This window comes from Setaria italica, chromosome IV, assembly GCF_000263155.2.
Source record: "Setaria italica strain Yugu1 chromosome IV, Setaria_italica_v2.0, whole genome shotgun sequence".
Classification (NCBI taxonomy): domain Eukaryota; kingdom Viridiplantae; phylum Streptophyta; class Magnoliopsida; order Poales; family Poaceae; genus Setaria; species Setaria italica.
In genome coordinates, this window is record NC_028453.1 from 27,944,817 (window position 1) to 27,959,883 (window position 15,067).

Sequence of the window (15,067 nt, forward strand, 5' to 3'; positions counted from 1 at the left end):
CTTGACAACGACAGAAATGATCTACTAAACTCCGATAAACATCTCTCAGATGCAAGTCCACTTTCGATATATCTCTGCATACTGTATACACGGATACAGAATCTGCTATATCCGTTTGTGAAATAAAGGGTAAATCCCCTCAACTCCATATCCAAATAAAAGCGGCAAGGAAAAATTTTTAAAGAGAATAATCCATGGATTCATGATTAAACCCCTCCTACTTCTTGTATTTTCATACAATTTTGATTAAGTGAGGGATCAAATAGAAATATGTAGTCAACTTTATTTGAAGGTAGTTTGGAGGATTTAAAATATGACTATTGCTTTCCAATTGGCTGTTTTTGCATTAATTGTGACTTCCTCAGTCTTAGTAATTAGTGTACCCCCTTGTATTTGCTTCTCCTGATGGTTGGTCAAATAATAAAAATGTTGTATTTTCCGGTACATCATTATGGATTGGATTAGTCTTTCCGGTAGCTATTCTGAATTCTCTCATTTCTTGAATTTGTTTAGTATTTAGTAGCCCGATATAAAATAAATAAAAAGAAAGGCCCTTTTTTTGAAAAAATTCTGATCTTGATACACATTAAAATGCTATTTTCATTCCGAATTATTATATTAGCTCTTCTCCTTCATTATTATGAAATTTTGTTGCCATTAGAATACAGACAATTAATAAAAAGAAAACTCTAATAGAAAATGAAACGGTCGACCCAGACATGGACGGTCGACCCAGGTGGATATACCGTATAAAATATAGGCCGTAGCGGGCGTAGTTCAATGTAGCGAGCGTAGTTCAGTGGTAAAACATCTCCTTGCCAAGGAGAAGATACGGGTTCGATTCTCGTGGCTCGCCACCTTAATTTAGTATTTAGTAAGGTACTATGATAAAAAATGAAGTCTAGTTGACTACTTAACTACTTCTATTAAATTAAGTAGTTGTTAGTCTAGTACTGTACCCCTTCCTATCTTATCCTACCGAGACAAACTAGAGACAAACGGTTTTTAAAGGGTATAGGCTATGCTTTTCTTTCATTTTTTTTCTGCCTGCCTGCAGAATAAAAAAAGAGTTGGGTTGGATATAGCCCTCTACCATATCTATACAAATAGAATAGTCCATTTATACAGACTACTAAGTGCGGAGACGGGAATCGAACCCAAGGTTATGAGCCTCATGAGCTACCAAACTGCTCTACTCCGCTCTGTAAAGCCGAAAACAGGTGGACGAAAAAGGTTGAATACAAGTCTCTACCATGTCTAGACAAACAAATGGAATAGTCTTTTTCTACAAAATGGAACGGGTAGCGGGAATCGAACCCGCATCGTTAGCTTGGAAGGCTAGGGGTTATAGTCGACGTTGGTTGATTTATTTTAACGTCTCTAATTCAAAGCCGAACATGAAATTTTGATTTCATTCGGCTCTTTTATGGATATTCTCACCACTTAACATCTATGTCAGCTTTTCTGTCTGAATGGAACCAAAGCTCTCTGCTTTCTAGATGATCCCTATAGAGTAGGAGATATAAATTCTCCTAAATATCTATCTAATCTACTTACTTCGTTCCCTAATTTCATTCAAGAGATCCTGAGGAAAAGAGTTGGGTTTCCACCGAGCTGAAACAATATACTCACGGTTCTAGTAAACCAAAACCATCATTTTTTAGCTATTGGGCTTCCATTTCCTTTTTAAACAAAACCAAAGAAGATTTAGTTATGATTGGAAATAAACTTTTTTGTATCTTCATCCATAGATCCTTTACTCATATTTATTCAATTGGAATACTTAAATGCAAAATTATGCTTCACGACTCTGTACTCATAATTGAATTTGTATTTCCCGAGACCAATGAGACCGTGGTGTTTGAGTATTTCTTCCAATGGGGATTTGGCCTCCCCGTGCATCCTTTTCTTCGCAGTCTCCTCTATTTCTATGGGATCAAGCTTTGCCACCTCAATCCCAAATCCATCCTCCAGATCTCGATTTTTATCCATCTTTGTGAGGCATTTCTAGGCATTGAGCCCCATTTTGATCTTTTCCGCTACTTCTTCCATGTCAAACCCAACCCCGGCAGTGAGAAGCCCAATGTCATGGGTGGAGCCGTAATCCAACTCCGAGAGAAAATCTCCCAGGAGTACATTTCGGTTCCAACTCCGACCACAAACAAGGGTTGGCACAATGAGTGGTTCTATACCACCAACCATGATCCTGCCGTCCCCTGTGACATCGATGTCCGCCCCAAGGTGAAGGATTGCTGGACCGAATCTATCTCAGAGGAGAGGATAGGTGTAACAACTCTACCTTAATTAGGTGTACTCAAACCTAAACAAGTGGTTAGTCACTAAGCAAAAGAGGTGAAATGTCCATTTTGACCCTAAGAAGCTCTTTTTGGAGTTTAAAATTAAACTTGAGATTTTATATGCAAACTTAAATTTTTGCCTAAATAAGAGTGGTAAAACTTTTAATTTTAAACAACTTTTGTTAAAGACACTTTGGCTAATTTGGAGTGGGAGAAGGTCAAAAACAAGAATCAAAACAGGAGTATTATAGAACCCTACAAACAACCAAAGTCCTGGAATTCAAGTTTTCCTTCAACTTTGCAACCTGTTATCTCACAATTTCACATCTAACCTCAAGTCAGGCCTTTAATAAAAGTTGTAGTCCCTTGAGTGTGTTCCAACTTTGTTACACTAAATCAGGTACAAATCGAAACCAAGCCTCCTCAAAATCTTGGTCAAAGTCGGGTAAAATAGTCAACTTAGCTCTCTGGGCATTCCAGCTCTAAGTCTGGGAACCGTCCAGAGTGCGCCTCTTGGCGAAGGTGTTCCTCCAAATTTTTGAACTAAACTCAAGAAAAACTCTTAATAGAATTTGAAGTCCTAAGATTGAAGAGCAACTCCTTCAATAGCACCTTGCTCTAATTCCACTCGGAAGCTGCCCAAAAGTTGAGTCAAAGGTAACCAAACTCCTGAAATTTCACCCACTCGGCTGAAATGCCTAAGTCTGAAAACTTTGGTTTTTTGCAAACTTTGGTTCAAGTTATCTCCAAATCCTTTCAAAATCTGAGCAAACACTTTTAATAAGGTTTGAACTACGACCATAGTTCTACCAGTTTGCTTAAGGGGTATTCGAATGTTTAGTTTGAAAATCTTGAGAGGAGAGCCCCCAAAGCCGGTCAAGTTTGCTGCCCGATGCTGCCTCGACGCAAGCGCCCGGGCATGTTCGCCCATGCGCCGCCCGCCGCGTGGCCGCCCTCTACCGGCAGCTCGCCGGCGTCCTATCCCCGGCGGGGGAGCGACAGGGCGGGAGGCTCGACGCCCAACCTACGCCCACGACAAGACGGGGCGAGCGCCGTGCTGGCCAATCGCCGGCCAAGCACATCCCTCACCCCTGCCGCACATCCGCTCTGCCCAGCTGGAGTTTTGCCCACTCGCCAGAAAAGTCACCACGCCACCGTCGTCCCACGCCTTCGCCCACTCACCCAACCAAAGCCTTGGCGCTCCGCTTCGCCCGCCCGACAGACCGGATGCACACGCCATGCTTCGCCCGTGGCCAACCACGGCAAGAGCGCGCCCGGAGCTCCGCTTCCCTGGCAAATGGTGCCTCTAGCCAATGGCCGCCTCGCCCGTGCACCTGCCTTCCCCCGGCCTTATCCTCCCGCACCCAAAGCCCCGCCTTGACCCTCTGTTCCACTTCTACCCTATAAAAGGGCCGAGCTCGCCGTTAGCGCCACCCCTTTGCCACCTCCCGCACGTCGTGCCCTTGCTTTTCCTCTGCACCGTTGCTAGGCTCCCATGGAGCTCCCACCTCCGCACCACCTCGCGCTCCGACAACTAATCCGCCCGCTTCGCCACCCCTCCGCGCATGTCCCCGAGCAGCTCATTGCCTTCCCGACGCCGCCGGTGTGCCGGAACGCCGCCCGCACCGCCACCCGCCAAGCGCAGTCACCGCCGCCGTGTTGAGACCCTCACCGACCATCTCCGTCGCCCCAACTCCACCAAGTCGAGCTCAGGTGAGCTCCTGAGCCTCTCCGGCAACTTGTTGCTCGATCCCCACTAGCGAATCGCTAGGGATTTTGCCGCCACCGCCGTGCGCACCCCTAGGGATGACATTGCGTCTTACCCGGTCTTTCCAGGGGCCTGGGCACAAAATTGAGGGAGCCCTACGCGTTTAACCATAGAAGTAGGGGGTAGAGTGCAAGTTTGCCATGGTTTTAGTTTAAAAATTGGTAGAAAAAGGGTTAAACTTTGTAAATACCCAGTAAATCATAGAAAAATCATAAAAATGCCAAATCACTTTTGTTGGAATCCTTCTTCTGTCTAGTTTTTGACAAAAATAAGTTTTATCATGTTACTATTGTAAATAATATCCTATGATTTTATTTCTTGCTTAGGCCTTTTAAATCATAGTAAATACAAGAAAAATACTAAATAGGTAAATCCAACTCTGTGATGAATGTTTCAATAATTAGAAGCTCAGAAAAATATTTAGGGCCCTGGAGTAGAACTTAAAGTTCCTGTTTTAGCCTTATATTTGGAATCTAGGGTTAAATCTTACTTTTTACATAAGTTTTAATCCAAAGCTGAGAAAAATATGAAACTACTTGGAGTAGCTCAGTTTTGAGATATAGTTTACATGAAAAAGATGGGTTGTGCTCAGAATCAGAAAGAAACCCACCTTCCTTGTTAAGCATGTTAATTAGAAAATAAATAGGGAACAAAGTTGTCCTTCTTCAAAAATCATGAGAAATTCACCAAAGCTCTAGTAACATACCTTCAATATACTGGTAAAATTTCCACCCCAGAATCACGATAGGTTTGGAGATAGAAATAGTTAAGCGCATGCTACCTTCAATAATGAAATGCGTGTAATTCTCTTTGTGGTGATCCAATGGATTCCATAATTTTACAGTAGCTTATTAATGACTTAAGTGAGGTGCTGTAATTTTCTTAGTACCTTTGGCTACTGTTTGTTTATGAAACCATTTTTGGTTAAATAATCGACTTAAAGGAATAAAAAGAAGCACAAATCCTAATACGCTAAATAAGTGATTTTGGAAGAGGTACATAAAAACATTCATAAGTAAGTAACTCTCCTAATGCACCTAAACCACCCCAACCACAACCTCCCCCTCTCTTTGTGCAACTCTAAGTTGTAAGGATCTAAATGTGTACACAGTCACCACCAAAGTCAACCTCAAGTTTAAACTGACCACCATTCTTTATGAAGTTAAAGAGAGTTACAACCTTGTCGAGGTGAATGTGGCCTATAGGCAACTTCCTTTCTACCTTAAGCCATGCCGTGCATCGTTTGGGTACACGCATGAATACAACTAAACTCTTGCACATGCGTGTCGTGTAGAAGCTAATCTTGCCGACGGAACCTACGAGCTCCACCCTACACCAGAGGAAGAACCCGCCGCGGAGCTTCATCACTTGGAGGGCGAGCCGGGGCTAGATCAAGACCCCAAGGAACCACTAACTTTTCCTGAAGGCAAGCCCCAGTGCATGATCTTCCTATTTTAAATTTATGCAAGTTGTTGATGCTTATGATTGTGCATTTACGTTTGTAGGAGTTTATTGAAACCGTAGATGCATAAACTTAGTACCCTGATCTGAATACTAGTTGCTAAGGTCGAGTAGCTGCAATGCTTAATAGGTCTTGGTAAAAGTCGAGTGATTTCCTGTCACTCGCGAGTTATAGGAGTTAAATGTTTACTTACGCTGCAACTATAAGGACGATGGACGGGGCCGGGCTCATGTTCGGTGCTTGATGGATTGCCCCGTCTATCTAAATGAAAATGGACTAAGGTTGAAACGTATCGGCATTCGTGATCAAGTATTTGAAAGTACTAATCTCATACCTAGTATGGGATGGGGAAGCCTAGCACCTGATTGAACTGGGGCGTGGCATACGCGGCATACCCTCAGGCTGTCCTTGGAACGTCGTTCCCATGATGCATCATGTGGGTGCAAGTGCGGTCATAGTACGGCAGAGGCTGGGATTGTGGAGCATTGCATGCCAAAGGAAGTTGGCCCTCACACGTGCCAAATGAAGCGACCCTTCGTGGTGCGCGGATGTTGTGAGATTAGCTTCTTCATGCATGGTTAATAAATTCGAATCAATTCGTCTGCCTCTCGCAGTTTGGGACTACTTGATCGCTATTCTGCACTAAGTAAAGATGGAACATGATGATGATATAAATCTTGATGCTTGTTCTTTAATTGTTTGGAAACTATGCTTGTTTAGTATAAGATGCTAATCTAGACTGGTTAATGAACGTAGAACTTGAGCTAAAATATTGAAAGTAAGGACCGACTATAGACGCTTTTGGCAAAGCAAACTCAAAGCAAAAAAGCCTTGCATGTCTAGGTTTTGGTGAAAGTAGTTATCACCCGACGGGTCAGTCTTACTGAGTATTAGTTGCTCAGCCTTGTTGTGGCTTAACTTTTCAGGTGATGTTAATAGTTTGGCTGCTGGCACCACTTGGCCTACCCAGCTCCCTCCGGGCTGGACAGTCGAGTGGGATCCCTCCTCGGACGGCGAGGGCAGGGATTATTGATGTCATGATCGGCTTCGTCATGATATCGTGTATCGACGTTTAGCTTCCGCTTGTTTTACTTCATCTGGTTGAACCTTACAAACTTGTTGAATTTTGAAAACTCTGATGTAATAATTTGTTGAACTACATTAATGTGATGGGAATGTTGTAATCTCTGTGCTACTCACCTTCGTGTGAGCAATGTTTCTCGATCCTGTGTAAGTGGTTTATCGGATGAAATCCGACGGTCGACCAAGTTGACTTGCTTAAAGTGCATGATCACGTGTCAGGCAACTTAAGTGCATTTTAGTCAGGTTAATTTGGGTGGTTCCACCATAGTGGTATCAGAGCTTGAAGCACGGTACGGAGAACAACAGACCTTAAAACACTTTTTCTGAATAAAATTTGCAAGAAACTAGTTAAAAAATTCGTAAGTTCGTTAAGGATGAGTTTAGTACGAGAAGCCCTAGGGGAATTTTGGATCATTTAAGGTGGCTAGTAATTATTGGTTATTTACTGACTTCCAGCACTTGTCGCGAGTATGCAAAGGGTGATGGGAATTCGATTCCAACGAGCCTATCATCACGGTTGTTTTCGCCCACGTCTATTATATGTGCGCAAGTTCCGTATGTTAACTCATGCGAAGGATGGTATAGTTCGATTCCAACGAGCCTATCATCACGGTTGTTCGCCCACATCTATCATACATGTGCACGATTCCGCATCACGAGAATGTGAAGGGTTATATGGTTCTATTCAAAGGAACATATTTCCACGGTTGTTGCGCTGTCCATGCAGCATTAAACGCATGGGTGTCATTTCTCTAGTGAACGGTAATGATTGGGGACGCTTTCATGAGTGCTGGCATGAAAGGTAAGGTTCAAGATGTGATGTGATTTTCTGCAGGTACACTAACCACGTTTACGTATGAAACGATGCCTAGCAACTCGACTAGTTATTATAATGAGAGTCGTATTGTTATCTTGCCACCGGCACTAACTATGTAAGTCCAAAGCTTTTTGGTGATTATTTTGGTTGTGAGGATGACTAGGACATGCATGAATTGGGAAATAAAAATTGCAACCTAAAGAAATAAATCCGAGCTCATGTATGTCGTAAAAGTAATGCACCGCGATAAGGATTTCCTAGCTGTCCTTTTTCCGCCATGCAAGTTTTGATAAAAAAATATTTTAGGTTGCTCCAAATGATAACTCCAGAAACTTTATATAAGAAAGTTGTGTTAAATATCCTAAATAACTTTCTGTAAAATTTTCATAAAATGCTACCACCTAGGTTGGAAGTTATGATCAGTTTTGTGACCCCCTGTTTGGCTGTTAACCCTGAGTGCTCACCAGCTGAAGTTTTACTGTTTCGACCACCACCGTAACAAATTTTTCTGCTAGGAGTCCCTTAATCAAAGTTTCTCAGAACTTAATAAAGAACTTGTTGGTAAAATTTCAGCTCCATTAGGTCGCTAGTTTTGGAGTTATGCTCAGTTTACTTTGGCTCAGGTTTGAAAAATTCCAGCATGTACCACTTAATGGAAATCTGAGCTTATCACCTTGTTAGGTTCTGTTCTAGCTCTACCTTTGAATACCAAACTTGTTACACACTACCTAAAGAACATGCTGGAAACATTTGAGAAATTTTGGATAAGTACTTGCTGAGTTATGAACTTTTCTCTAACTGTTAGAAATCTGTTTTGATTTCCGAGTGTTGATTCCGTTTCTCACTTGTCCTTTTGTTACAGATGGCTCACCCCATGTACATTGCGGTTGGTGTGGATGGCACCACCCACTCGAGGTGCCTCCACTACGAGGGTTTTCCGGCCATACTGTGGGACACCCTACGCTCCTTTGGGTACCCGTCACCGCCTGTTTACGCGGGACGCGCGTTCCAGGACCACGGGATTCCTCGGAGCTGCGTGCACGTGAAGGTGCCCCCACCCCCGGACCAGCCACAGTGGCCACTTTTGGAGGTTGTGTCTAAGGGACACACGTTGCAGGACACGTGGGAGTTTGCAGCTTTGCAGGCACTGACACAGTTTTGCAGGGCACACCCCCTGGAGATTGTGTTAGACCCTATTAGGTTGTTTCCTACCAGAGATAGGAGAGATCTGGATTGGTTGGACCACATGGAGCACATGGACTTGCTAGGTGTTTTGGACCCACAGTGCACGATCTTTGTTTCCGCTTGCTGCATGAATGTGGTTTACCGGATGATTGAGATGCAGAGCAGGGCAATGACCACTGTGATTGGGATGGCAATGGCCAACCAGGTTGCCCTCACTACCGTGCAGAATGGCATGGTGGACTTGTCACTTGAGTTAGTACAAAAGGATGTCCAGATTTTTCGGATATGCAGAACCGGATTTCTAGTTTGGAGGAGGATATAGTAGATATGGAGCATGATATGGAGATGTTGGCCGACCAGTTCTATGATGTGAACATGGAGCTGGCGAACGCCAACGAGCACCTACAGGAGCACCACGTTGAGCTTAATGCTATCCACGCCTTAGAGATGCAGCAGGATGAGCCTATGGCTCAGGAGGAGGAGCCCGAGGAGATCAAGGGCTTTTCGAGTATGGACTTTGAGGAGGCCGCTCTGCAACCTCGAGTTGGCAACGGTCACTCTCCTGCACTCAGCTTTGCCTCCGTAGGCAACCTTGACGACTTTTAGATGTATCGGCTTGTTGTCAGCAGTCTCTTTTGTTGTACACTTTGGCGACCTATATTTTTGGCTAGTGATGTAATAGGTTAGCTTGAGTTGAGTATTCGGGTGTTGAAAAAAAAAACTGATTCCATGTATGGATTTGCCATTGCTACCGATTAGTTGTAATGTCAGAAAAATTATGGCAGAAATTTAGTAGCTGTTTCTCCTCAGTTTTACCCCTGTATCCACTCATTTTTGATCCAAAGTTTGAATACCAAAGTTGTGCGGAAACTTGTTTTCTAACTGCTCGTAAATTTTCAGCTCCTTTGGATCTATGAAACTCGCATTAGAGCCAAAACCCCACTGCTCAGCTTGCTGAAAAATCAGCCCGGACAGCAACTTACTAAATCAACTAAACAACCCCTTTTCCTTCCTTTTCGGTCAATAAGCGTAAGATGGAAGTGGTTGTGTACGATGTGTCCTAACCCTCAAATAAGGATGAGAACCTTGTATACTTCGAAGAAGAGATATGCACCTACTCAATAAAAGATATGACTGTTGTTTTCGCACTATCGGCAAGACTAGCATTTAAAGATTCAACACATAATTTTTCCTTATGATTGGACAAGCTTTTGGGATTATGTGACTAATGGAAAGGTGAATCTTGCAAATGGTGCACCGCACCCGCTCCGGCTCTATTCCCAGTAGCAGCGAGCAGAGGCAAGTGCCTCCACCGCCTCCACCCACCCTAGAGGCGATCTTGGCTGCTCAAACTGAGCTGCTGAGGCACATTGCCCAGGGGCAACAGCAGCAGCCCCAGGGAGGAAGAGCTCATCAGCAACCTCATGTTGCTCGCTATGAGGACTTTCTAGGGACACAGCCTCCTCTATTCCACAAGACGGAGGATTTGCTCGATGCCGACACCTGGATTCGTGCCATCGAGTCCAAGTTCTCCCTCCTCACCACCCATTGCCCGGATGAGAACAAGGCTCGATTCGCCGCGTAGAAGCTGCATGGTTCTGCCCTCCTATGGTGGGATCACTACCACGCCATGCAGCCGGCCGACCACGTCGTCAGCTGGGAGGAGTTCAAGATGGCGTTCAGGGGCCATCATATCCCTAAGGGTCTCCTGGAGCGCAAGCTCAATGAATTCCTGGCTCTCACCCAGGGAGGCCGCGACGTCCTGCAATATGCGCAGGTTTTCAATGACCTGTGTCGTTATGCAGGCTACCATGCGGACTCCGATGAGAAGAAAAGGGACCACTTTCACAGAGGCTGGAGTCTGGAGCTCAAGGAAAGGCTGAATAACATCAAGGTGGATTCCTACAATGAACTGGTGAACATGGTAATTTCTCAGGAAGATTGCATGAAGGCCCTCAAGGCCGACCTGAAACGGAAGGCTCCAATGCTGGCACCACTTGGCCTACCCAGCTCCCTCCGGGCTGGACAGTCGAGTGGGATCCCTCCTCAAACGGCGAGGGTAGGGATTATTGATGTCATGATCAGCTTCGTCATGATATTGTGTATCAACATTTAGCTTCCACTTGTTTTACTTCGTCTGGTTGAACCTTGCAAACTTATTGAATTTTGAAAACTCTGATGTAATAATTTGTTGAACTACGTTAATGTGATGGGAATGTTGTAATCTCTGTGCTACTCACCTTCGTGTGACCAATGCTTCTCGATCCTGTGTAAGTGGTTTATCGGATGAAATTCGACGGTCGACCAAGTTGACTTGCTTAAAGTGTATGATCGCGTATCAGGCGACTTAAGTGCATTTTATTCAGGTTAATTTGGGTGGTTCCGCCAAAATAGGGCAGGTGCGGGAGCAAGTAGCCCTGATAAAGGACCACAAGGACTACATGCTCACCGGAGTTGGGGTTGTGATCATCTTCACGACGCACCGCATACAGCCGACGAAGGATCACGACCACCTAGCGTTCGAGTCCGCCGGTGACATCGACACCACGCGGGAGGCGCCCAAACTGGCGAGGAAGGAGGACCTCTACTACCGCTTGGAGAAGTTCTTCGCCAGTGGTACGAGGATGATGAACCTAGGGTGTCCGCCGCCCTTCAACCATGAGAATCCTCGTCCAGGTAAGTTTGTTCTTTTGGAATTTATTTTGCTAGGATAGCATATGCGCCCATTGGGTGTGATGAACATATGTCTGCCAACAAATATGTGCCTCTTGTTTGTTTGATTGGGGAAGGCCAGGCTTTCATCTCCATCGCTCCCCTCCCCAAGCATCCCAGGACCAAAGAAAGGTTGTCCGGGAGGCTAAAGGACCTGGAGGAGGAGAAGACGAGGAAGGTTGTTGTGAAGGCTGGCACTTATAGTGACAGCCCCCAGGCTTCCTCCTCGACCTAGGATGAGGCCCCACCAAGTGGTGGGAGGTGGCACAACAAGGCGCTGATGGTCCCATCGAAGAAACGGTGGCGGCTGTCATCTCAGGGGCATTCAGCCGGCGGCATAAGGCTGGACGAGCGTGCCCGCACCTTCGGCGGCTCATGGTGGCCGAGGACGATGACACAGATGAGGAGATCGTGCTATCATTGCAGCCTGCTACTATGGGGACTCTGCCTCGCGTGCCTTTACATTTCTGTGGGCAGAACCTGTGGCTGAACGCCCTTGGAATCGCTTCTCAGCCCCTGGATAGTTCATCCTTATGAAGATTTTGAACCTGAACACCCCTAGTATCTCTTCTCAGCCCTAATCCTATGTGTGTGGAACTGTTTTCAGCACTACTTGCTATTCTGTTATGATCTCCGGTGCTTGTGTTATGTGATGGGATATGAGGTAGGCTACACTAGCGCAAAATAAAAAAAATTCCTACTGTGTAAACCAGGAGAAATGTCGTATATGGATCACGGGATTACCACTCAACGCACTGGTACGGAAGATGTAGAATCACGTCAAGGCAACGAAGTCGATCAGCGTAGTCGAACACATAGTTGATCACATCGACGTCGAGCAGCTCCTTAGCAGCTCGTCCATGTGCAGCAAGGTCGTCCTCGTGCTGCGGCTCGTCGTCGGCTCATCGTCGACTCATCGTGGCTCGTCCAAGTGCTGCAGGTGCAACACCTCCAAGGTATCCACACGTGCAGGGAGGAAGCGTCGCAAGCTGGACTGCTAGGTCTGTGAGGTTCAACAGGGCGAGGGCGTGGGAGGTGCAGCAGATGTGTTTTTGGCCAAAGGGATTCAACCCTAGGGCACCCCACCCCTCTTTTATAGAGGTTCCTGATGGGCCTCTGGGTCCGAGGCCCATTAGTACTTCTAAACCTGATCCAACTCGGATCATATCCGAATTGGGCTTCTAGCCCCTTAAGTGTGTGACCCTATGGGTTCGGATATGTATAGACATGGCCCGATTACTCCTACTCAGCCCAATAGTCGGTAGCAGCCTCTAGCAAGATGTGCCAACTCCTATACGCACACGAAGATCATATCAGATGAACCGTCACAACATCATGTACATGCTATTCCCTTTGCCTCATGATATTTGGTCTAGCTTCAAGCCGACCGCTCTTTCTCGATCCTGTGATTCAGAATCCCTTTGTAGGTTAACTCTTAACCGTACATAGCATGGCCATGCATTTCCGGATCCGATCACTCGAGGGGCCCAAAGATATCACTCTCAATCAGAGAGGGACAAATCCCATCTTGATTGACCATGCCTCACAGCATGCTTCTTGACAAACCCGAAAGATACCTTTTTAACTACCCTGTTACGGTGTAGCATTTGATAGCCCCTAAGTAAGTCGATCCACATCTTGAGTACAGGGAACAATCTCAGGTCTAAGGATAAAGCGTACTTGTTGTGTAAAGAGAGAACTACTTCTCGCGTTGGGTCAGTCCTAGCACATGTCTCTACATATGCCTACATTATTAGTGTGACATCTCCATGTCCATGACTTGTGAAACATAGTCATCAACTAATACATGTACTAGTCTAATATTCATGTGTGTCCACACATGAACTCCGACTAGGGACAACTTTTAGAATAACCATACAAGTAAAGAGTTCCACATACAATTCACATAATTGCAGATCAATTCAAGTAGCCTTTAATGGATATTGAATGAACACAATATAAAAATCATGGATACAATCAGATATCATCATCTCTATGATTGCCTCTAGGGCATACCTCCAACATTATGAACTTATGTGGTTCTGACTTGTCAGTTAACTAATTGTGGTGGTGTCATAAACTTGTTTTGTTTGTAACTTAATTGTAGTGCACTTTCTGCGAATTTTGCTATATCATTTGGTAAATGGTTTTGTATGAACGTGGACATGCATGATATGGACATGTGTAACATCCAGAAACGGACACGTGGTGGTCCGAAATGGACATGTGGTCCAATAAGAAACTGACATGTGTACTAATCGGGAACTAACATGTGGCCAAAACAGAAAAAAACACGTGTCATAAACAGAAATATAAACGTGGACTGATCAGAAATTGACACGTGGACCTATAAGAAAATGACACGCGGAATAGCCGCAAAATGACACGTGGAACAATAATAAAATGACTCGTGGAACACTAAGGAATTGACACATGGATATGTAAAAAAGACACGCGAACCAATAGGAAAATGACATGTGGACACACCAGGAAAGCACATGTGGACAAACGGAAAATGATACGTGGACAAATGGGAAGATGACACGTGGACAGATTGAAAAGATGCCATGTGTCAATATGAGACGGAGACATGTGGGTGCTTAGAATAATGACATGTGGACTTGCATCATCTCGACACATGGCCTTATGCTAGCTAGCCACGTGGTGGTCCTCTTTGCAACATGTGCTGCTCGACACATCACTTGCCAGCGTGGACGGTGCCATGTCACCTGCAAGCGTGGACCAGGACATGTGGATCCAGATGTTCTATGATGTTTTTGCGGCACATCATAGAATGGAAAATGGTTCTGTGATGAAATTTTTTCCATCACGGATAAAATCAGTTTTGTGACGTATGTTTTCGGCCAGTTCGTCATGGCAGAACAAACTTGACGCTCAATTTTTGACAGATTGGAATTCATCACAAATTCATCGCAAAACTTCCTTTGTGAAAAATTTGTCCTTCATAGTGACGAAATCCATTCATCACCGAAGCTACGATTTCCACTAGTGTCTGCTTTGTCAGCAATTTTAGGCCTCCAAGCCCCTGTTTCTTCAACCCATCACTCTGTCTTGGCTGTTGATTCACTTTTTGCACGTCACCTTTCTGAGATGCCTCACATTCATACCGGATTGTATCATCTTCCCCCATACTTAAGTTAACAGGAATGTAGTTGGGTATCTTGTTTGCCTCCCCCTCACCAACATATGTTGTTTCCTCATCAACTATTTTACTCTAGTCAGGTGATATTTGTTGATGGGTCTCCCTCTTTTCTATATTTTTAGCTTTTTCTCCCTGTATGGCCACATCATTTTGGTCTTCTTGGCTGGACCAGTCAACCATGGGAGCTTCTTGTGTTCCCAAATTGAGACTGAGAAACTTGCTGGGATAATTACATCTAAGTTCTGTATTACGGTATCTTCAAGAATCACTGTCAGAGATATGTTTTCTGTGAGCTCTCCCCTTTGTTCAAGGATCCACTCCCCTCAGTCTCTTTCCCTGCTGACTTGGCAAATTTGGCCTCGATGACTGCAAGAGGATCAAATTTGTTCTTATGCAGGTTAGTACCGTACTCATCTATTGCCACAGTCATGTTTTCATTTATCTGCATATTCCACATATTTCTAATTTCCATCTGCTGAAATGACCCAAAGTTTAAGTGTTCTCCGCTAGGGGAAACAATGTCATTGAAACAGAGCCCCTAATCCTCACTTTCTTCTTCACTGCTTTCCCTCTCTTTGTC

General features: G+C 44.7%; 1 non-coding gene across 1 annotated transcript; it reads left to right on the plus strand.

Moving 5' to 3' along the window:
- Nucleotides 1–785: 785 nt before the first annotated feature.
- Nucleotides 786–856, plus strand: TRNAG-GCC. The gene has a single exon. It is a non-coding gene; the product is annotated as a tRNA-Gly (tRNA).
- Nucleotides 857–15,067: the final 14,211 nt, after the last annotated feature.